Source organism: Acipenser ruthenus, chromosome 12 (assembly GCF_902713425.1).
Source record: "Acipenser ruthenus chromosome 12, fAciRut3.2 maternal haplotype, whole genome shotgun sequence".
Classification (NCBI taxonomy): Eukaryota; Metazoa; Chordata; class Actinopteri; order Acipenseriformes; family Acipenseridae; genus Acipenser; species Acipenser ruthenus.
This window is the reverse complement of record NC_081200.1, coordinates 16,211,925-16,237,032: the sequence shown is the minus strand read 5'-3', so window position 1 is coordinate 16,237,032 and position 25,108 is coordinate 16,211,925. Positions and strand designations below refer to the sequence as shown.

Genomic DNA, 25,108 nt, shown 5'->3' with positions numbered 1-25,108 from the left:
CAATGATTGTACTGTATTAGACAAAGCAAGTCTTAGACATTTCAACATGAAGGAAATATAAAAATAAATAAATAAATGCTGTGCTGTGTTGCAGCTTGAAAGTAAAACTTCCAAATCATGCTCAGCAGGTAAAGCAAGGGTGTTTCCCAATTATGTTACAGTTTGCATCATCTTCATTAAAAGTTCCTGTTGCCTTAAAACTACTTCAAGAAATGAGTAGAATTATTTTTTTCTGTTCATGTTTCTTAATACAATTATATACTATACTGGAAAGATGCATGCAGAATAGAATAGCAGATTTTAAAATAGTTTGTGTTTATAATATAAATCTGCATTTGAGTAAAACTACTATACAAGAGCAAGTTTTTAAAATGACACTTGTATCACCATTTATATGTATTATTTTAGCTTTCAATTCTGAGCTATAAAATAACTTGCCGGTGACATGTGTAATTTGTTTCTTAAGCAGTAGCGGAAACGTCGCCATTTGTAAGTAGCAAGCATGTTTGAATAGGCAAATGAGTTGTGTTAGGCACTAACTGTACTGGGTAATATAAACCAACTGGATGGTAAACCGGGTCTTCTGGTGAGGTTGATAGAACAGAAGGCTAAGCAATGGAAAATGGTTTTATAACAGAAACAGCGATAACCGAATGTAAACTATGATACAAAAACTCAAACAAATAGCTCACAGTGGGCAGACTTTACACAACACAACAGCATTTCTAATCAATACAATAAAATCAATATTTTCCTCTAAGCCTCACCAAAGAAAACAGCTTGAAACACCACAGTATAATCTCTTCCACGTCAAGTGTAAAATGATCAAAACAGCTCTCTCAATATGGTAAAAGCAATCCATGATTGTTTAGATAAGAACATGTGTTTACACCTATAATAGCACATCACGCTGTTTTTACTTTGAGCACAAACTGTACTGAGTAAGTGCTGAACAATGCATGCAGTACATTGCACAATACATAGCAATAACAACAAGAATAATACAAAATAAAAAAAAACAAGAACCTATTGCAACACAGTTAAAATATGAAATCCTAATATACACTGACCAGCATTACACACCAGGTGTAGGGTATAAATTGGTCACGTTAATGTAGACATTCAATTAATGCTATTGTCAAGGTGGCATTGAATATACTTGTTTGGATAAATCAGATTGAGTGTGCGTTGTATTCTGTCTTTATGAATCTTTTCATTCAATGATGTGACTTTGTTAAACAGGTTCTCTTAAATACATGTAGTTCATGGATCCAAGTCCACAACGATATACTGCCAAACATCTTCAACTCAGTATTTTGTCACTTTTGGCAACTGTATGACGCCTGTGCCTCCCTGCACTGCTCGTAAAATCTTCCTACAGTACAGAAAACATCAGTCTGCTCTGATCTGTTTTCGCCCAATTTAAACCCCACTGAGAATGACAAGGATGATCAGGATGGAGACATATTGTACCCAAAGGCAAAGTAGGACATCCCACAAATGTTTTTACAAAAAGATGGTATGCAATCAGTGATAGACAAGGCAGACCTGCAGTTTATGATTGTGTGTTCATGGAATTTGAGGGGGCTGGCTACAGTAACATTTTTGTTCAGATGTTTTCTGCCAGACTGGTTGATACTCTCTGATAATTAAATAAAACAATTCGGCCTAATAATTTAACCATAACACATGCACACAATCCACAGGAAAGAACTTTTCAGTTGACTGTACAATATTCTAACGAAGCACCAGGGAATATGAATGCTAAATGGGTCAGTCCATGTCAGGTCAATCCCCCTTGAAACTGCAGGTTCATGGATTTTGATGCTGTTTGGCAGGGATGTTGGTGCCATAGAGATATAAGATTTCCTCATGTTTCAAGTCTCTAGGTCAAATGGTTTTTATGTGAGAGGTCACAAAATATTTCACGCGAAATGGCTCCCAGATCATGCCAATGACATAAAAGTACCAATAACTTTTTTATTGTTAATGTGCCAGTAAAAAGTAAACTATTGCTGGAAATCTCTCTTTGTGCTCTATCCAAAATATGCCATTTTTTACATCTAATGTCAAACAAAATTTTGACCTTTGAACTTGAATTGTTGAACTTTGACCTTGGACTGTCAGCCCCAACATGGATGCCCAAAATCAAGGTTGGATACTGAAGTTCACACCATCCTCTAAGTTTGTACCAAAAATTTGCCTGTGATCTTGATTGGATCAGGAGGCTCATTACATTGTGTCATTGTAGTTTCATGGGTGATACATTTATTAATGACTGGAAAAGAAAAACTTGCTCAACTTGCTTTTAATAATGTAATAACATTGGCACAGCACAGGACGTGAATGGTTATGATTCATACACACAGTGGAAAGGCTGATGGCAAAACTTGCAACATTATTACAGTCTATATCGACTCAGTTGATGAACTTCTTGAGCACTGTTGTTGCCTCCTGCAATTCTTTCCCTGGCAAGTGGTAGGTTCTTCCTGTTGCCGTGGTAGGGGTCACCAACAGGAGGATTTGGTCTCGTCCCACAACCAAGATGTCTGGATGCCGTGGGAATAAAAAACTTTGTGCTGGTCCAGAAAAACAAGACAACATAGTTCACAATATCTTCCATCAGGAAAGCTCTCTCAGGTTGCTAACTTTCAGTTGTTCCCACATCTTGGGCAGAGTAATCCCTCGCAGTGAATTTTGAGAGGGAGCCAGCAACTGGACAAAAGGAATGGAACTGGTGTGTTCCTGTTATCGTCACTGCCGAGCTTGCAAGATGTTCTCCTCAGTGTCGACTTCATCTGTTGTGATGTATTCAAATTGAATGCCAGGGAGAGCATCCCTAGCCCATTTGAAAAGGGCTCTTGGGGTGAGGATTGGAACTTTCAGCTTTTGAAGGCTTGCTTTTGCTGCAAACCGCTTAAAACAGTTCCACCAATGCCATCACAGGGCCCTGCCCCATGGCTCATTGCAAAGAAGTTGCTGTGTGGTCCAGTGGTTAAAGAAAAGGGCTTGTAACCACAAGGTCCCTGGTTCAAATCCCACCTCAGCCACTGACTCCTTGTGTGACCCTGAGCAAGTCCTTCACCTCCTTCCGCTCCGGCTTTCGAGTGAGACGTAGCTGTAAGTGACTCTGCAGCTGATGCATAGCTCACACACCCTAGTCTCTGTAAGTCGCCTTGGATAAAGGCGTCTGCTAAATAAACAAATAATAATAATAATTCTGCTGCCATTCCGAAGTCTTGCTTGTGACATGCAAGGTTGATGACATTTTTTTTCTGTTCTTCTACTGCGAAGCAGCACCATCCAAGAAGTAAAACAGATATTTCACCTCAATCTTTGTTTTCAGATATGCAAGGAGACTCTTCACAAATAAATAGACAGCCAGTCACTTTCCAGTTATTTCCTAAATTTATCACCCATGAAACTACAATAACCTCCTGATCCCATCAAACTTAGAGGTTGGTGTGAACTTTAGTATCCAACCTTGATTTTGGTCATCCATGTTGGGGCTGACAGGCCAATTGAGGTATGTCACAGTGTGATCTGAGATTCACATCATCACTATGATTTTTACCCCTGTCTTAAAATATAAAATATAAAAGACAATGTGACAAAAACATTCTCTTTGTTATTGTTTGTTTCAAATAAATAATGTAAACATATAAAAGAATAACAGATACTGTGAAAATGGAAAGACAAATGTATAATTTACTTAGAAGCCGAAACTGCTCTTTGTCATTGTCGTTCTCCTTTGTAAAAACAAAACAGGAAAAAGTTAAACTTTGTTTGAGTTGAATGCGGCTACAGTTAATACTTTGTATTGAATAGGTGAACATTTTCATTGCAATGTTATTGTGGGTTGCTAGGTGGAGGATGAAGTTTGGCATTCTGAATGTTTTGTGAATATTTCATTATTATTATTATTATTATTATTATTATTATTATTATTATTATTATTATTATTATTTATTTCTTAGCAGACGCCCTTATCCAGGGCGACTTACAATCGTAAGCAAATACATTTCAAGTATCACAGTGCAAGTAATAATACAATTAAGAGCAAGATAAATACAATGACTTTGGTTCAAGCAAGTACAAGTGTGACAAAATACAATTCAATAATACAGCAGATAACAGTGTCAGTGATAGTTACATCAGGATATGATTAAATACAAAATACTACAGGTTAAACACTTGGCAGATTACAGTACTCTGAAGTACAGGATTAAATGCAGTAAAATAGGGGGCAGATAAGAGCAAGTAAAGCGCATTTAAGGAAGGGTGATAAGTGTCCCAGGGGAAAAACAGAGGAGTTCTACAGGTGCAAGTTCTAGAGGTGAGTCTTAAGGAGGCGCCGGACTGTGGTCAGGGACTGGGCAGTCCTGGCATCTGTAGGAAGGTCTTTCCACCACTGTGGAGCGAGGGTGGAGAAGGAGCGGGCTCTGGAGGCAGGGCAGTGTAGAGGAGGTAGAGCCAGTCTTGAAGTGCAGGTGGAGCAGAGAGGTCGAGTGGGGGTGTAGGGAGAGATGAGGGTCTGGAGGTAGCTGGGTGCAGTCTGGTCAAGGCATCTGTAGGCTAGTACAAGAGTCTTGAACTGGATGCGAGCGGTGATCGGGAGCCAGTGGAGTGAGCGGAGTAGTGGAGTTGCGTGGGAGAAGCGAGGCAGAGAGAACACCAGGTGGGCAGCGGAGTTCTGGATGAGCTGGAGCGGATGGGTGGCGGACGCAGGGAGGCCAGCCAGGAGGGAGTTGCAGTAGTCTAGGCGGGAGAGTACCAAGGCCTGGACCAGGAGCTGGGTGGCGTAGTTTTTAAAACATGTTTTGGTTTGTAATCTTACCGGCAAGTTGGGGTGACTTTGGGCGCCGCCACCTTGGGGAGCGCCCGCGAGCGAGCACGTAATGCTGGTTATAGACCAGAGCGCGCTCATTGACAGGCAATGTGGGGGAAGTAGTCCATTTGGAAGGGATCTTAACTGTGATATCGCATTGATGTGAGGGTGGATTCATGTATAGTTAAATACCAAACTTATATCTCTATGGCACCAACATCCCTGGCAAACAGCATAAAAATTGGAAGAGGTGAGAAACCTTCCTGAAGCGATTGATTTGACATGGACTGACAATGTGTAAACTACCAGCAGTAAACTAAAGGGCACCATTTAAACAATTGGTGGGGTCTTTAAGGAAGAAAAAAAAAAAACATAATAAAATAATACACCGTATTCCTTCGAATTTAAGACACAGCCCAAATTTAGAACATCATATAAATATGTATTTACAAAGATACAACCTCAATTATGCTGTTGTATCGTACAAAACTGATCTTAAGCACACGTCAACTGATGGTTCCACTTGTATCAAACATTCAGCAAATCTACAGGTATCTTAAGATTTAAAATAATATTTTGTAAATAAAACTGCTTTAGATTTACATAAATTGGCTTACTTAAAAGTGTGTGTGTATATATATATATATATATATATATATATATATATATATATATATATATATATATACACACAGAGGTGCTCAAATTTGTTGGTACCCTTACAGGTCATTGAAATAATGCTTCATTCCTCCTGAAAAGTGATGAAATTAAAAGCTATTTTATCATGTATACTTGCATGCCTTTGGTAAGTCATAGAATAAAGCAAAGAAGCTGTGAAAAGAGATGAATTATTGCTTATTCTACAAAGATATTCTAAAATGGCCTGGACACATTTGTTGGTACCACTTAGAAAAGATAATAAATAATTGGATTATAGTGATATTTCAAACTAATTAGTTTCTTTAATTAGTATCACACATGTCTCCAATCTTGTAATCAGTCATTCAGCCTATTTAAATGGAGAAAAGTAGTCACTGTGCTGTTTGGTATCATTGTGTGCACCACACTGAACATGGACCAGAGAAAGCAAAGGAGAGTTGTCTGAGGAGATCAGAAAGAAAATAATAGACAAGCATGGTAAAGGTAAAGGCTACAAGACCATCTCCAAGCAGCTTGATGTTCCTGTGACAACAGTTGCAAATATTAATAAGAATCTTAAGGTCCATGGAACTGTAGCCAACCTCCCTGGGCGCGGCCGCAAGAGGAAAATCGACCCCAGAGTGAACAGAAGGATAGTGCGAATGGTAGAAAAAGAACCAAGGATAACTGCCAAAGAGATACAAGCTGAACTCCAAGGTGAAGGTACGTCAGTTTCTGATCGCACCATCCGTCACTTTTTGAGCGAAAGTAGGCTCCATGGAAGAAGACCCAGGAGGACTCCACTTTTGAAAGAAAAACATAAAAAAGCCAGACTGGAATTTGCTAAAATGCATATTGACAAGCCACAATCCTTCTGGGAGAATGTCCTTTGGACAGATGAGTCAAAACTGGAGCTTTTTGGCAAGTCACATCAGCTCTATGTTCACAGACGAAAAAATGAAGCTTTCAAAGAAAAGAACACCATACCTACAATGAAACATGGAGGAGGCTCGGTTATGTTTTGGGGCTGCTTTGCTGCGCCTGGCACAGGGTGCCTTGAATCTGTGCAGGGCACAATGAAATCTCAAGACTATCAAGGCATTCTGGAGCGAAACGTACTGCCCAGTGTCAGAAAGCTCTGTCTCAGTCGCAGGTCATGGGTCCTCCAACAGGATAATGACCCAAAACACACAGCTAAAAGCACCCAAGAATGGATAAGAACAAAACATTGGACTATTCTGAAGTGGCCTTCTATGAGTCCTGATCTGAATCCTATCAAACATCTGTGGAAAGAGCTGAAACTTGCAGTCTGGAGAAGGCACCCATCAAACCTGAGACAGTTGGAGCAGTTTGCTCAGGAAGAGTGGGCCAAACTACCTGTTAACAGGTGCAGAAGTCTCACTGAGAGCTACAGAAACGTTTGATTGCAGTGATTACCTCTAAAGGTTGTGCAACAAAATATTAGGTTAGCGGTCCCATCATTTTTGTCCATGCCATTTTCATTTGTTTTCTTATTTACAATATTATGTTGAATAAAAAATCAAAAGCAAAGTCTGATTTCTATTAAATATGGAATAAACAATGGTGGATGCCAATTACTTTTGTCAGTTTCAAGTTATTTCAGAGAAAATTGTGCATTCTTTGTTTTTTGTGGAGGGGTACCAACAAATTTGAGCACGTCTGTATATATAATATATATATATATATATATATATATATATATATATATATATATATATATATATATATATATATATATATATATATTACACATATTACACACACACAGTTGTAGTCAAAAGTTTACATACCCAAATGGAAATGCATAATTTCTAGAAATTTCTTGAAATCAAAGAATTTTAGGAAAAATCTTTTGTAGCAAAAAAAAGAAATAGATGTCTACAATTATTTATTTCTGCAATTTTTTTTTGCAATAATTCAAAAGTATTCATACCCTTTGATGCTATGATAGTATTGTCTACAAGGTGCAAATTTCAATATGATAATGCAGAACCTAATTCTAGAAAAGTCTAGAAAATGTGGGATTGTAGGTGAACATTCTTAGAGAGTATAAAAGGGTTAGGTATAGGATGATTGCTGTCATTACCAATAAGTCAATATGGGAAAAAGTAATTAGCTATCTGAAAACCTTAGGCATACAATTATTTATTGTCATCAAGCTGGAGAAGGATACAAGAAGATTTCCAAGCATTTGAATCTCCCAATTTCAACTATTGTTTCTATTATCAAGAAGTACAAGACTCATGGTACTGTAACAACGCTCCCTCGGTCTGGAAGAAAGAAGGTTCTTTCACCAAGAACAAGAAGAAGAATTGTAAGGAAGGTTAATAACAATCCGAGACTAACTACCAAAGACATCCAAAGTGAATTGGCTGCAAGTGGGACTGGGGTTTCCATTTGTACCATAGGTGGAGTACAGTGGCGTACCACAAAATGCCGCCCCCCCCCCCCCCCCGGCCAAATATGGTGGGAGGGCCCTAAGCGCATCAGCACAGCTGAGGAGCCTCCTCTCATGCAGCACACACGCACACACACATAAATAAATAAATAAATGCTTTTAACTTTTAACCAACATGAACAACAGAACAAAATCATGTAATTCCTGTAAATCTTAATTCCTTTAAAACTTCCCCTCCCTATGAAATCAAACGCTTTCCGCTCAAAATATATAAAACCATTGTCCGACCTTTTGCTTGGAACTATTCTCAGTGAAGTAGCCCTCGTCCTTCCAGTCTGACCAATGAAGAGCAAGAGAATCAGTGCCTGCTTGCTGTGTTATTACTGCTAAAGGTGCCTCAAATAGCTTTTGTCAAGGTAGGAATACTTTTGAATTAACATTTTTTGCAAAAAAAATGCTAAAATAAATAACTGTAGGCATTATTTCTTGTAACTTTTTTTCCTCATCCACAAAAGCAAAACTTTTGCTATTAAAAAGATTTTTCCTATAATTATTTGTTTTCGATAAATTTCTAGAAATTATAAATTTCCATTGGCGTATGTAAACTTTTGACTAAAGCTGTATGTATGTGTGTATGTATGTATATATATATATATATATATATATATATATATATATATATATATATATATATATGCTTGCTACTATTCAATATTTTTCTTTTTGCCAAATTAATTTAAAAATATTTTACCATTTTCTTCTATCTGTATTTTTCAATCAAGTAGAGAATGTGTGAAATCGACCTTTATGCCATTGAGAAACGTCTCCTTTAGTGAAACCTGTTTATCATATTCGACATGCAACAAAACCATGGTTACCAACATTCTAATTGAAATAACGTTTGGTCACAGTGGAGCACAAAGTTTAAATATTCTCAAATAAACTGTAGAAAATGCAGCATATAAAAGTGTACTACTCAGCCTTTTATAGCATAAATTTACGAGTAAAAATAATATGCACAGAACAAAAACATTAGATAGATGAACAGAACTAACTTGCACTTATTATTCGAAGTCTGAGCTCCCCCCTCACCTGCTTCAGCACAGCTGGACTCAGAGTCACTGGAAGGCAAGGCAGACTGGCCCGCTTCGTCCTGCCGCGGAGACTTCAGCTGTCTGTCAGGGTATTGTGCACAATACTAATTAAGTGTTTTCCTCTTGCGCCCCATTTTCAAATCAAACTAGTAACTGTCACCGTATACTCATGACAACAGCTTACTAGGGCTGGAACAATAATCGATAATATCGATAATCAAGATACATTTTTTGCAGCGATAATTTTATCGCGTAAAAAAATTATTATCGATAATCATAATTATCGCCAGTGACCCAATGAAGCAGGAAGCAGCACTGAACAGTCTGCATGAGGTGTAAAACATGATCTGTGTGAACATTGCGTACATTGGGAAGTTACAGTAAGTATTGATTTTAAACAATAACTTATATCATGGTTTCATTTTGATAATAAGTTGTACACTGGCAAAGCATGACTCGTTTTCTAACATAAAAACACAGATATAGTTGTTTGTAAAATAAATAAAATGCTAGCTCACTAAAATTACTGTAGAAAAGTGGAACTTTTGACAAACATTTTGACACAGGATTATTATTATTTATTTTTTTACGTAAATTGAATTTAATTGCAAAAAGAAAACAATAAAAAAAACACAACCATATGGCAAACGTTAAATATAGCTTCAACAACTTTTGTTGCTTCTTTATTTTAAACTACAGTAAAGACATGAGTACTACACTGCAGCCTATGCACTGCATGGGGAACAATAAGCGGGTGCTCAGCACCCTCGTGTGTATATATATCGTCCCATGGTGTAAAAAATGGTAGTTGCATGAATAGAAGAGAGTTAACTTTTAATGGAAGGATAGGCGTTTATTTTATTAAACTGTCTGCATTAAAGCAGCGATATGCAAAACTCAGTATGTTCCAGTATGCAAATCTATATACAGTGACATGCGTTATATTAATACATTTGGTGGCACTTATTTTTATGAAAGTAAACATTCTCAAATTAACATAAATGTTTAAATAAAAAAAATATATATGTATTATTTTATAGGAAAACTACATAATTTATTTATATACAAATTACAATAGGTGTATTTCTATACCCATGTTTGTTCTGGGAACCCACCCGTAAAAACTTGCATATATTGTCTATTTTTTTTTTTCTTCTAAACTCAGTGACTTAGACTGGTGGTTGTCATATAAATTTGATAAATTGCAAGAATTTTAAATATTTTATTTATTCGGCCGATAATCGCGATTATCGTGATAATTTACAGATGATAATCAATAGCTGAAAATGTCATTATCATCCAACCCTACAGCTTACCTATACCGTAACCCACTAATTTCAAAGTAGGCGCTTTGAATGACAGGCGCTATAGCTGGCAAATGAAAGTGCACAGTTGGTGCAGGTCTTGATGACTGACAGTCATTTAAACAAATTAGAGCATTCTAGCACTGCTTCAGTTAACGAGAGCTGTCAGAACAGGATGAAATGACTGACAGCGAAACTACAGTAGCCTACTAAGGGACCCCTGAGATGACTGACAGCGACATCTAGCCATTCACAGCGGAACAGAGACGGGACAGACAGCAAGTATAAAAACTACACAAACTAGACAGGATTTCTAAATTATTATTTTTGGTAGGAAAATAAAAAATAGCGAGTGGTTTTACTGACATTTATCCTATGTGAATTTATTTCAGTCAAATTCATATTTTGGGGGAATTCGATGTTTAATGAGCATTACCGATTAAAATTGAAAAGTAGCGAGCCTATAGCTGACCTTTGGCTTGGGACACTTCATTTTCCCTTCAGTCAATTATCAAACAGGTCGATTACCTACCATCTAGCATCACTGAGTTGGCGATTAATGCTTTATTAACAAAGCTATCTAGAGGTGAAAAATCTTGATGTCCAAGACAGCAAATGAGCAAGAAAGCACTGAGTGCTTAATGGACAACTGGTAATCTGTTTCAGCCTGGGCACCTGGAATGCCTCTGTAACAAAACGTGCAGTTATTTTATGTGAGTGTCTGGGACAGGGGCTACATTGAGCCCACCAAACTAATTTCTCCTTTTACCTACCCAGTACATTAACCCACTATATCAGTTAGGCACGGCTTCAATGCCAAACTTTCAGCCCACTTAGACTCCCATTCCCAGACTGCTCTGGAGTTCAACAAAGCACCTACTTGGACACATTTCCAACAACAATGGTTTTCTTCACATAGAGATGTGAAGAGTCCTCTCCGGTCGTGTGGTATGTGACTCGCTGACCTGTATCCTGAACAGAAGACACTCCAAATGTATCCTGTTGAAAAGAAGCCAGTTAATGCACAGAAATCCTTTATTTGTAGTTTTTGGATTGGTTCCCTGGAGCTAAAACTATCCATTAGTAATGCAAACTGGTCAGCAGGGTTTTCTTTCAGAACAACTGTCTTAAAAATACAGAAGAATAATCAACAGACATCAATGAATTATATTTTACTGCAACACTAAACTGCATGCAGTATAGATTATTGATCAATATAGTGGTTTATTTGTTTTTCTTAATCGTTTCCTCTATGATTGTAAGGGATTTACCATGGAAAGAATGGGTCCCCTTTTGGTCTGGATTGTGGATTTATGGATGTTAAATCTCTTGTACATCAGTAACTTTGTCCTACATATTGCAGCCCATCTAGTATTTGTTTGTGTATTTGACAAGTAAGTGAAAAGAAAGAAATCTTCACAGAGAGTGTTAAAGACATGGAATGGGTTACCTAACCATGTTGAAATCATTGGGAACCAACTTGACAAAGCTTTGAGACCTGCTACAAAGAACCCGACAAACACAGATTGGCCAAATGGCCTCCTCTCATTCGTAAATGTTCTTATGTTCTTATAGGGCAGCAGTGTGGAGTAGTGGTTAGGGCTCTGGACTCTTGACTGGAGGATTGTGGGTTCAATGCCCGGTGGGGACACTGCTGCTGTACCCTTGAGTAAGGTACTTTACCTAGATTGCTCCAGTAAAAACCCAACTGTTTAAATGGGTAATTGTATGTAAAAATAATGTGATATCTTGTAACAATTGTAAGTCGCCCTGGATAAGGGCGTCAGCTAAGAAATAAATAATAATATATAATAATAACCTGGGCGCTACACTTTTTTTGTGAGGTCAAGGCAACAATTGTAACCGAATCAAAATACCAGGTATCCAGTGGCAACAGTCAGGGGTTCATGCAAAACTCATTGTAATCTCATAGAAATTAAGTTAATGTCGGATGAAAGGTAATTATAAAAGGTGCCCCATGAGCAATCACAGATGATGGATGGTTTACTGTTATCTCCCTTGGTATGGGTACTTCCTGGGATATTTGTTATGAACTGTATTTTAAATTTAAATTGAACATTGATAAGGTAAAGTACAGGGATTACAACTTCAGGATAGTCTAATTTGCAAAAGCAGGTCTTTGTGTTAAACCTCAAATATTCAGCGGACATGCACTAGCGTTATTCATGACCGTGTCTACAACGGAGGCTATGGACAGTGCCTTGTTACCTTCCCTATGTTTCTGCCTGGTCTTCGTTCCTGTCTGCCTGGCTCTTCTTTATAAAGATGCTCGCCTTCTTTGTCCAGCTTATATTCGCTGAGATGAGTGAGAGATTCTGTTTCGGAGTGGATCAGGGACGGCGTCTCGGACCACTGGTTGAGTGGAGAGGACAATCTAGAAGCAGACTAAAGGAACCTCTTAATTGCTGGGTGGTTGAAAACTGAAGGATCACATTTTGCCCCCTAAAGTAGACAAAAATATAATGGAGGACTGGCAACTCATTTATCTTTGTATTAATAAACTCCCACTTCATGTCTGATAAATATTAGAGAAAAAAAACATCAACACAAGTTCACGTTTTTAGATGAGGTTGCTTACTATCGATAAGTTAAAAGAAAGTGGGTATATGCCCTGGGGGCTATAACTTAGAAAAGTACATTTTTGTATTATTATTATTTGTAATTCATAAAAGAGTTAAATAAGAATCAGTGCAAGCTTTCTAAACTACAGTAAATATGCTTAGCCACTGTGATTGTTGTGCTGGCTTTAACAAGCTCCCAGTTTGATAAACCACTGGAGCGAGTTAGCCATCTCTTGAATCTTCTTACCTTTGAAACTTTAGGCTGCCCTGCATTTGAATAGTAATTTGCCACGATGCAGGCTCGAAGCTTATCCATCATCCTTCTTGCTTCGCTGAGACGCTGAGAAAATGAAACAAGCGTTTGTACAAAAAAAAGGTATATGGAACAAAGTATTGCATCTTTCATCTGATGCAAAAATAAATGAATTCCTCAATAAACAAAAAAGCCATTTCCCCCCAATATGCATGCTTTGGTAGAAAACACACCTGGAAACCAACTGGGCATGTTTCAGCATTTTATTTGTCAAAAGCATTGCTAATGTTATGCACTACCTGACAGAAACTGCCCTGTAATCTGTGCTCTGACTTGCATTAAGGTTGGACACTAGCATTAGTCCTGCACCCAACCCTGGGTTTCAGAACCCTCTTTTGTTTCAGTGAATTGAAATGACCATGACCAAGTGAATGGGTAGCATGAATAGGTCTTACATGAGTCTGCTGGTTTACTAGAAAAGCCATTTTATGTAAAAGGGGTCTGACTGCAGGACCCAGGACATGTACATAATGCTGGCACAGGGTGGCTTCAGAAGTTCATCTCACTGAAGCAAAGCAAAGCCTCTGTAAAGTCAGTTCTATCTGTGCTTTTTTCTACTCAGTTTTCACATTTAATACAGATTTTTTTCCAGCACATGACAACTGAACTGTTGGACAACCTAATCTAAAAAGGGAGGTGTGAGAAGGGGAAACCATCACGATTTACAAATCTTGATTATCTATCGATATTAAATACATTAGTTGCACGCTACCTGCACAATAACTTCGATCTTGTGTTCTTTATTTTTCATCTCAATTGAAAATTGATCCTCAATGATAGCTTCAATCTTCAGTATGGCGGCATCTCTGGCTGTGTAAGCAAACAAGACGTAGTTAATAAAGCTTGACAGCATAGGCCAAAGAAAGAGTGATGATATAAGACAGAGTAATGATATGTAGGTTTATGATAAATAATTTGCCATTCAGTGTTTGTGTATGTTTATATGGGGTATACAAAAATGACAACTGCATAATCTTTTACATAATCTTTTTTAAGTCTACAGGTTTTATTTAATTGTCGTAGACATAGCAGAGTTTTCATATACTGGCCTATGTGAACTACAATTGATAACTGAAGATAATATTATCATCCATTCCCATCCATAAAACGGTAAACTAAAAACTATGGTACATGCCTTTCTCAAACTGACATTGTTGTTCTAGCTGCTTTATCAATAGATCACACATAGTTCATAAATGTAACGTACCATTCTGTTCAACCACTTTGTGCCTTTTGTTCTGATGCACAACAGAAATGTCTTCATAATCAGGGTCTTTGTCTTCAATTCTTCTTTTGATGCCTGACATCCTCTAGAATTTATATGCTTTCTGTAACAAATAAAAGTTGAATATGAATATTCCAGCTGTAATTTATTTTAGGATTTTGCTTCTATTGCTTTTGCTTCTATGGTTTACTTAAAGGATTGTTGTCCCATAAAGTTTTAGCAGAGCTTTAACTTCTTTGAAGCAACATGTAGTTTCTTGCAGTATGTCCATTTGGCTCAGGGATTGTCGTGTATGTCAAGTGGCAGGAGGTTTAAGTTCCAACAGCTAAAACTACATTTTGAGGGGGTGTAAACAATCTAGACTGTAAACAAACTAGAGTTCTGATAATCCTTAATTTCCTAATTTCTGTAAATTATAAATGTCATGTTTTGTGTGTTCTCAATTCCTTATTATTGTTGCTTATATCCCCATTTGAAAGGCTTAAAAAATTTTTCTCAAAGACTCCTCAAGCCTGACTGTGAGGAAGGAGGTGGGGGAAACATATTAGTGTTGCACTGTGCAAACCTTGTGCACCACTGACATGCTTCCCCACCAATAGTGCTCACTGAATAAATAGTTCACAGAGAATCATACACAACACACATGATATTTAACAGAATTTAAATATTAGGAAAATTAAGGTGATAAAAGTATCCCTTATGTATGATGAATCAGAATCATATAAATAGATATTTTACTTATACTAGGCTACATCAGCTTCCGTCACCCCTTCCCAGATACACCAGTGCACACACTCTGCAGGCTTTTGCTCTTGAGTTTGGAATGCACCTGTTGTTACAGTGTTTATTTTTCGTTTTGGTAACTTTTGGGAAACAAACGTGACGACTTTTTGTTCATAGCAGAATTCAGATTTTTTATTTAAGTCGGTGTCCTATTCATTAATAAATAACAACAATTATCGGTACTGTTAAGTGGTTACGTAATGCGTATGAGCTACTAAGCGAGCTAAGTATTAATTTAGGTAAACGACTGTGTTATTAATTCAATAATACTTTCAATTAAAGTTCGTGTTACGACAGACGTTTTAACCTTTTAATTTATTTGCAATTAAACAAGTTACCCAGCACTCTAAACATGTAAAGTTAATAATCCAGCAATTCAAACCTGATTTTATATCTAACCACACCCTCTTGTTTTGCAGCACTAACTCGGGTACCCTCATCAATCGAGCACCCTGAAAGTCTGCGGCCTGGGGTTTGGAGCCTCCCTGATCTCGATGCAGTTTGTTTATGTTTTACCCATAAGATAAACGTTGCAGTGGAACATGTGGCCACTAACTCTGCGCCACTTGATGTTTTTTGTTTATAAAAGTACATATCGGTGCCCCACAAAGCGAGGCTCTCCTACCTGCTGGACCGGGGTTCTGCGCCAAGTAGTTGTAAAGCAAAACTGGAATATATAAGGTCCTTAGTTGACAGGGGGTGAAAGTCGATTTTGTAATGTGGTTGCACGATATACAGCCTTGGATAGGGAAATTTGCAGTGGATTTGGGATAAAGACAATGCTTTCTTCATAATGCTTCCAGCACCATGTAATGGTAAAAGAGCTAGGCCACGCAGTATTCATATTTGACCAACAGAGGGTGCCACACAGCAGTAACAAGCTCGAACTGGCACTGCAAATAACTTACCAAACCATGTGACAGTCTAACAGATTGTTATGATAACAAAAGACCATTCAAATAGTGATTCTTTTAAATGAATAGTTCTTTACATTATGTTTGTGGCTAAACGTGACACATCCGTTTTTTTATTTATTTATTTTTTATTTAAAATAGTTGCATATATTTTAGCGAACATGTTCTATATTAATAATTACTATTAATGTAACTAAAAAGAAGCTGGATCATGTATTGCATGTTTGATAATATTGTTTTGAATTGTTTTAATAATGATAGTAATATATATATTTTTTTTTTTTCAAATTCAAATATTCCCCAAACTCCCCATACAGTTTTATTTTTGTTTTACATTTTTGCTTTGCTTGCTGTACTAAAACAGAGCTTACATTATAGCATTTATACCCCCTGCTGCTGCACTTAGTAACAGGTGGATATCTCTTTACTTTACAGTGACAGAGAGGCCAGAGAGCACAAGCTGGGAGGAAGCTCGTGTTTTTGCAGACACAATTGCCCAATGTCTGTCTGTCTGGGTCCTCATAAGTGCACTGCAGGCTAAACTACAGAAGAATACGTTACCCAAAAATCATGTTTTTGAAACAATATCAGATGATATTGAACCAGTTCAAAGGCAGCTTTTCAGCACACTACCACCAGGAGGCAGGCTTTAATGGGCAACTTCTGCAACTGCTATGCAGTATTACAGAGACCCCTGAAACTCAGTCTCTGCTCTGCTAATGAATCCATGTTAGGATCTTCATCACTGAGTTGCCCAAATTGTTGCCCTCCCAGAAATCTCCATCCAAAACTGTTTGGTGGGTTGCAGCCCTGCAAACAAGGATTTACAATCCCGAACCCCATACCTTCTAACTCGTGAAAGGCCCGTCCGCATAACCTCAGTCCATAGGCTTAACAAAGGATGTTCAGTATCGGCACCTATTGGTATCCTGCAAATAGTGGAATAACCTGGAATTGTTGTTTTTGTTAGTAATTTGAATTGAACGTTTCCACTGATACCTATTGTCTGGTTTCATTTTCATAGGTAGACAGATTGACATGTAAAGTTCCATCAATGTAGCCCTACAGGCAGGGACTTAAACCATTACATGGGTGGTATCCTCTGTGCTTGGATCAAGGTATCAGTGTAGGGCATATTCTGTTGATTTGTGTCATATTGTAGGAGATGAAGTGAACATGTCTTGTGAGAATGTTCATCTATTTTTAAAGCCCTTTATGAAAGTGATATTCATAATTACTAGATTTTCTGAAGCCATATTTAATCTACTAAAGCTCTTGCCCCTTTCAATGTCCTATTACAGTCTTTGTGTTCTCTGGCATTCTCTGTTGTTGTTTCATAGATCAATATTTACCACGGTTAATAACTACTGTATACTAACGGAAAAATATATTTTTAAACCACTGTGATTCTGAAAAGACTCCAGAAGCTGTGCAGTGGTTATTTTAGGGCTGTGATTTTAAACTGAATCACATTTTTCAAATCCATCTTCCAGTTCCCTGTCCTTCATTTGCGAGTTGCGACAGTACTATTTTCACAGCTCCTCTCATTATTGAGGAGTTGAGCTTTCAGTTCTGTTTTGGGATCAATTAGCAAAAAAGGCTTTCACAGCTCGTTAAGGGTATGACAGGGGATATGAGTCAACCATGATTCGCATTGTTTCTACAAAAATGCAAAATATAACTGTACAGGAATGTTGCTCCAACCAAGTGGATGCTGGCAGATGGATGCATTGTTATTCCTGGGCATGAAGATCCCATGTATCTCCTATTTCAATATGACTAAATTTAAACAAGATAAAAAAAATTGCAGATTACACACATGGTCCATGGACCTGAGCTGATGGTCTAAATGGTAGGCACATACAGACAGCAATCAGAAAATTAAAACCAGTGGTTATCGTGAACTGGATCCCCTGGAATGTTTTTTGTCAGCTGTCTAAGGGATGGAATGGATCCAGATTCATATCAAAGCTTATTACAGTTTCCTGTAATAAAGCACTGTAATGCCTAGAGAGGTATGGCAAACCATGGTAACTATGGTCAATGCACAAGTGTAACCACTGGACTCCAGTTTATAGAAATGGGTAGTTTTAGTTATTTTTAAAGCATAAACATCACTAAGGTTTTTACTGATTACTCAATAAAGAAAAGTATATATTTAATTGAGAGTTTAGTTTTGAGAAAAGGACCGGGGGTTGTGACAGGCAATGGGGACAAAAGTGGTAAACAGCTAAATAAACCAGGGTGGTGCAAAAATGTTCCTTAGAGAGGGGAGAATTTTTTAAACCCCTTTCAAAAAGCTGTAGTAAAAAATAAGCTGTGCAGAATTAAATACATTTTCTTAAGAAGCACTTGAGTTATCAGTTTAACATATACATAGTATGCACTGTATAGAAGTTTCTACTGTTCATTTGTTGTTTTTAAATCTATTTTCATTCCTTTATTCATCAATTCTGCTGCTGCAGTTGGACTGTTGATCCCTTTCATTTTGACACAATTTTATTTTAGCAACACTTCTTGACAAACATTTCAAATGAAAGAGAAACAGGATAGACAGCATTGGGGGAATCTAATACTATACCTGTGAACAAACATGGAGAAATGGGTTATTCTGGCATGACTCTTATAAAAGTTTTCTCATAGTAAAAGCATAGTAAAGTGTAATAAAGCACAGTGAAAGCATAGTAAGCATTGTAAGGCCCAAGAGAGGTATGCTAAAGCATATTACAAAGCATGGGAAGACATGATTAATTATGGTAAACGCATAGTATGATGGGAAAATGTGGCAAAGTGGGTAAGTGTGTGCAGGTGAAGGCAATGCAGCAGTGCAGAAGAAACAGACGGACAATGATATTCAGATGCAACAGTGTTTAGTGATCTTGTTTTCCAAAGCCTGACGGTAAAACAAACAGTAAACAATATTGATGGAAAGTAATACAGCGGCGTGTATTACTTTATTTATAATCCTCAGGTTTGACCCGTAACCAAAAGTCCTGTTCTTTATATACCCACATGTAACACAAAACACATACTAGTCCTTTAGTGAGCTGTTTTCTTTAACTAAATGTAGTACCATATATGTTTAAAATAAAAATACATGGTTACTATAACATGCTTCTTTCAAAATTGTACATTTAAGACCTATATAATACATGCAGGTGCAGAACAGGTCATATCTATAGAGTTATTTTGTTAGCTACAATCATTTCAAATGGTTCACAGTTACATTACAATTTTTTTCTGTAACTGGCTGCTACCATAAAAAGATGAGTAAAAAATGAAATGTAATTTTTAGCTATTACTTACTCTAAAAGGGATGCCTGTCATTCGGTGGTAGGACTGAGGCCCCCTTTTAAACACATTTAATGGACAGGTGTGTGTGAGAGGGGATGAAATCAGAGGGCCTGTCTTCATGTAACTGAGAAACCAGAGAAACCCTGATGATGTTACCAAGGAAGAGTTGTGCTTAGCAAAATTATTAGGAATCTGGCTGTAAGTGATATTCATTTACACGACTGGGAAGAATATAGTGCATAGTTTGTCATCACAGTTATTTTGTTATTTAGTTTCTATTTATATTTTGTATGTTTTAGAAGAGATTTTACCTGATTACTCTTTTAGAGATGCACCACTTAATCGATTAACCGATTATTTCACACAATGGTTTTTACAAGCATCATGTAAATACGAATTATTCGATTTCTCACCCTGGTGACCTACAGTATTTGGGACCTCATGTAACTAGCTACCCAGAAACTCTTGCTTTTCTTGCAGGTTGCTAAAGCTCTTCCGTTTGAATTTGTTTTATTACGAGATGTGAGAATCAAATGATTTCAGTTGTAACGTCAGTTATATCTTGTGAATTATGATCTTCCTGTGACTTTGCCTCTGTTGACATCATTGCCTGTTACTGCTCATTTACATGTTCTGTTTGCCTGCTTTGTAACTTGTCAGTTTGGTATTTTGTGTGCTAAATGCAGTCTCTGAACCTTATTTTATATTCGTGAACAGCTTTGGGCAACAATGAGCTGTGCTAGGGGTTGTTGCTCTTTTAACTTTTGCTCTTGGATTAATTGTGTGGGGTAAAGCATTGACACCATTGCTTGTTGTCTGAAACTGTGATGAGACAGTCATTGAAGGTGAGGTCACCCTACTGTGTTTGTGCTGTGTGCACTTGATAGAAAGTATTTGATTTACTGGCCTTTTAATCCTATTCACATGAGGTCTGAAAATCAGCCTCCTGATTTTCAGAGATCAGATATCGCAACAGCTGTTTGGTATTGTTTGTGTCGTTACCAGCACATGTCAGATAAAGGGTAAAGGTTATGTAATTAATAGAATACTGTATTCAATTACAAAAAATACATTGTGGCTTAGGAGAGAGTCCAGCGAAAACCTATTAGATTAATCCCAAGTTTGAACTGTTTTTGCCTTGAACAAAGAAGTGTTAGGGAATCTTTAAAATCCTAATCGGAGTCAACAACGTTAATCATAGTCACCATGTCATGCAGAGCACAGAGACCAGGACTAGAGGGCGCAGTTGGTTATTGAGTTGACAGAGGGTAGGAGACACTTCTTTACACAGTGAGTGGTGAGGGTATGGAATGGGTTACTCCAGCCATGTTGTTGATGATGAATCATTTGGATCCTTTAAGCGCTGATTAAACAAAGTTCTGGAATTAATCACGTACTGGGGACTGATCAAGCTACTGTTAGTAACTTTTCTTATGTTCTTATTTCTTATATAATAATAACATGCTACAAATAGAATTCAGCCTAAAGAACTACTTTGAAGATATAGTGTATTCAGTACACCAAGTACTGACCTGCACCTTTTGAAAAACCCCATTGTGATACCATTACAATCTTATTACATGAGGAAAATAACACAACCAATAGCAGACATACAGTGTAGCAGTACCAGTAATGGCAACGCAATAGACTTTGAAAAACAATTGCACAGCAGTCCTGTGACGGTGGCACACTAGTAGTGGTATAGTACCATGGCATTGCAATGGATTACCACAGTGTATTGGTCCCTACCATTGTCATTTTATCACTGTAGTTCCATTCATTCAATGGCTCATACCATTTTACTGTAGCTGCTCTTGTGCTTCTAATATTGTCCTCGGTAGAATTTTTGCTATTAATTGCAAGCCGATTGAAACTTGTAGAGAACACAACCCTCCTCCTGTTTGTGCAGGCCTCTCAGCTCATCTGAAATCGCAACTGCATGACCATTGGTCTTGGGGTGGGGTATTTGAAGCTCAGCAGAATTTGGCCCAGTCATTACTTGGACAGGTGACTTGGATAGAGATGATAAATCAATTACTCAAGGTGGACCAACACCACACTGGCTGTGTTACCTTTATAGTGCAATCCTCTCACTGTAAACAGCTTTGAAAGTGCTGTGTTTCCAAGTACAACACATAATGTTCTCTGAAATGCATTCCCCTTAGAAACCTTGATTCACAGATGTTTCAATGCATTGCACTGTTAATGCTTCCACACTATGAAAATGTGAGATATAGCATGTATGATGGATTGTCACACATGTGATTCTCTGAAACTGACGATTCTGGGATTGGCAACAAGCCCGATGTTGAAACTACCAAAGACTAGGTATACATGAACTTGTGTTTACAATCAATGTTTGATTAAATGAGAGGAGAATGTAATTCATCTCCACCTAGTGGCTGATCAGTTAATAATACTGACATCAGCATAATCCATGTACTTACCTCTCCACTACAGAGCTTGGTATTCAGTTGAATGGTAAGACGTTGGTCTTTGAACCGTATGGTTTGTGGTTCAGATCTGGCCGCAGACCTGGTCACCTTGTAAAGCACGGCCGCGTGGCGTGCAGTGTGAATCGTACGCAGACCTGGTCACCCTGTAAAGCACGGCCGCGTGGCGTGCAGGGTAAATCGTACGCAGACCTGGTCACTTTGTAAAGCACGGCCGCGTGGCGTGCAGGGTGAATCGTATGCAGACCTGGTCACCTTGTAAAGCACGGCCGCGTGGCGTGCAGGGTGAATCGTACACAGACCTGGTCACCTTGTAAAGCACGGCCGCGTGGCGTGCAGGGTGAATCGTACACAGACCTGGTCACCTTGTAAAGCACGGCTGCGTGGCGTGCAGGGTGAATCGTACACAGACCTGGTCACCTTGTAAAGCACGGCCGCGTGGCGTGCAGGGTGAATCATACGCAGACCTGGTCACCTTGTAAAGCACGGCCGCGTGGCGTGCGGGGTGAATCATACTGTCTGGGTAGCACAGGTTTGTGTCCTGGCTGTGCAAAGTCACCGGTCTTAACTGGGCGCAAACTCCTTCACAAATCATTACATATTTTTTTCTTTGAACAGTAAATATATAAACAGTATGTGGAATATCAGATGTTCAAATTAGCAAAAAAAAAAAAAAAAAAAAAAACTGAATTGGAATACTGTACCCAGAACTGTCCCCTTTATTATATTATGCATTGGTTTATCAAAGTGATAGAGGTTTTAATAGCACTGGCAGAGTTGACACAACACAAGCTCATATTAAATATAGGTCAATATAAAGAAGACTTTCCTCATACGTGGCAGTATAGATTAGCTTCCCTGTATCATATACACTTTTTTTGGCACTAAAAAAGAAAATTCCAGGAAACCAAGCTGCTTTCCCCAAAGACATTTCAGAATTAACCACTGGTTAAGCTGATGAAATGTTGTTTTACCTTCTGTGTTAAAAACCTGTTTATTAAATATTGACAAAAAAAAAAAAGTTACTCTCCTAAAGACTGGTTGTTTAGTCTAGGGGAGTTTACTGCTTGCTTGTATTTGTATAAGATAGTTTTAGTTATTTGATCCACTGATTTATTAATTATCTAAGCTATGAGTCAGTTGTACCGAAAGCAATTATTTGTATGCCGTTCTCTCCTACATTGCATGCGTGAAAGATAAGGAGACTGACAGACTGGCTTTGTTTACTTTACACTAATCGTTATGACGCAGTGCAAAAGAAACTGCCCATCAGTAATATAGGATATTAAAGGTGTAGTGAGTAAGTCTTTTAAAACACATGGTGCAAACTATTATTATTATTATTATTATTTGTTTATTTAGCAGACGCCTTTATCCAAGGCGACTTACAGAGACTAGGGTGTGTGAACTATGCATCAGCTGCAGAGTCACTTACAAGTATGTCTCACCCAAAAGACGGAGCACAAGGAGGTTAAGTGACTTGCTCAGGTTCACACAATGAGTCAGTGGCTGAGGTGGGATTTGAACCAGGGACCTCCTGGGTACAAACCCATTTCTTTAACCACTGGACCACACAGCCTCCTTATATATATAGTAATCTATTGGTGAATAATGCGTTCACAATGTAAAATCAGATTATATGACAGGTTTACAAGGGATAATGGTAAGTCTGTAGAAGACTGTAGATGTAGAGTATGACAGACACAAGGACAGGACACAAACAGTGCATGAGGGTCAACATTGAAAGTAGCACATGTTACAGAGAATTATTTTTTATTCTGTTAGTCTCTTATTATACAAGATTAAAGAAAGCTCTCAGTTTGCATGTCTTACTTTAAAGGTAGCTTGTTCCATTTGCATTTCCCAGGTTATGTCACCTCAGCATGAAGTAGCTGGTTGGTTAATAATCGTAATCAACTCATTGATGTTATTGTGCTGCTGTGACTGTTCTATCACAGAAAACTTGAATGACCAGCTCTATAAAAAAAGTCTCTGTGGCAGGGCGGAAGCTGTGGGAGTGTGTGCGGGGAATATTGGGTAGCAGGGAAGGGGTTCAATTCCTCCCTGCAAAAACACGTGGGAATGTGGCTGGAGCCGTGAATTTAATAAATGATTAATGATTAACAGCCACAGGTGTATAAAAAGGGTGATCACAGGTGTTAGTTTAGAATTGTGGTGGTGAAGGTACAGTGCGGTGCTCTATTGTGCGTTTGTTATTTTTATGATTAAAATGTACAGGAGTGCTTAAACTGCAGCTTTCTGGTCTCACACATGGTGTTAGAGTGGGGCAGTGGCCCTGAGACAGAACTGCAGGTTTATTTAAAAAAAAAAAAAAAAAAAAAAGAAAATGGAGAAAGGAAGCCAACGGGAGGAAGCGCTCCCATGGTGCCTCGTCTGTGCAAAGCCTGGGCACAACACCAGGTGCTGCACCTCAGGGTGCCCAAAGGCAAAAGAAGGGGAGGAGCTGTCAGTCCTGGAGGAAAGTGAGGGAGGTGTGGCCTGCCCAAGAGCCAAAAGGGGAGAGTAGCTGGGACACCTACCTCAGCGCTCTCGAGGCCTCATGTTTGTGCCTCATCTGCGGGGAATAGGGGCACTTTGTGCTGAACTGCCCCCTCCAAGAAGAGGAGTGCCCAGTGCCGCTGCCACTGTTGGAATGCCCCACGCTGCTGCCAGCACTGCCATAGCAGTCTCCCATCGTAAAAACATAGCAATGTGTAATAAAGCACAGGTAATGTTTATATAAAAAAAAAAAACGGCCAAACCATGGTAAACTATGGTAATGCATATTAAAAAAAGCAAGGTAAATGGGTTGTATAACCATGGGAAAAGCATGAGAAAACTGCCAAATTGCTGTGCAAATTTAGTGTGGTAAACTTGTATTAGAGGTGGACCAGGTTGCAACCTACACTATCAAGGACTGCCCCGTGCTTCACTGTTACCTGCAGATGTTTAAGGGAAAATATCTGTGAGGCTCGTCTCCAGACACATTCACGGACAGAAGTGGGACTCGTCAGAAAAGATGACGGTGGTCCATTATATGTCATAATTTAGTTTTGCTTGCATGTGTCATTTGTAACCTCCTAATGTTTGCATATATTATCAGCCTTTAAAGTTTAATTCAGCTCCCCCCTAGTTTATAGGGTTGCTGAAGTGACATACTATAAATACACCCATAGATGATGTTACAAAACTGTCGCTGACTGTTCTCCAATGCTTTGAAGTTAATGAACACTCAAAAAGTTAACACAGGAAAACGGGAG

At 38.2% G+C, this 25,108-nt stretch overlaps 1 pseudogene; it reads right to left on the bottom strand.

The window, feature by feature from the left end:
- LOC117416764 (YEATS domain-containing protein 2-like) overlaps positions 1-14,486 on the bottom strand; it is a 64,570-nt pseudogene extending 50,084 nt beyond the window's left edge.
- Between the last annotated feature and the right edge of the window lie 10,622 nt (positions 14,487-25,108).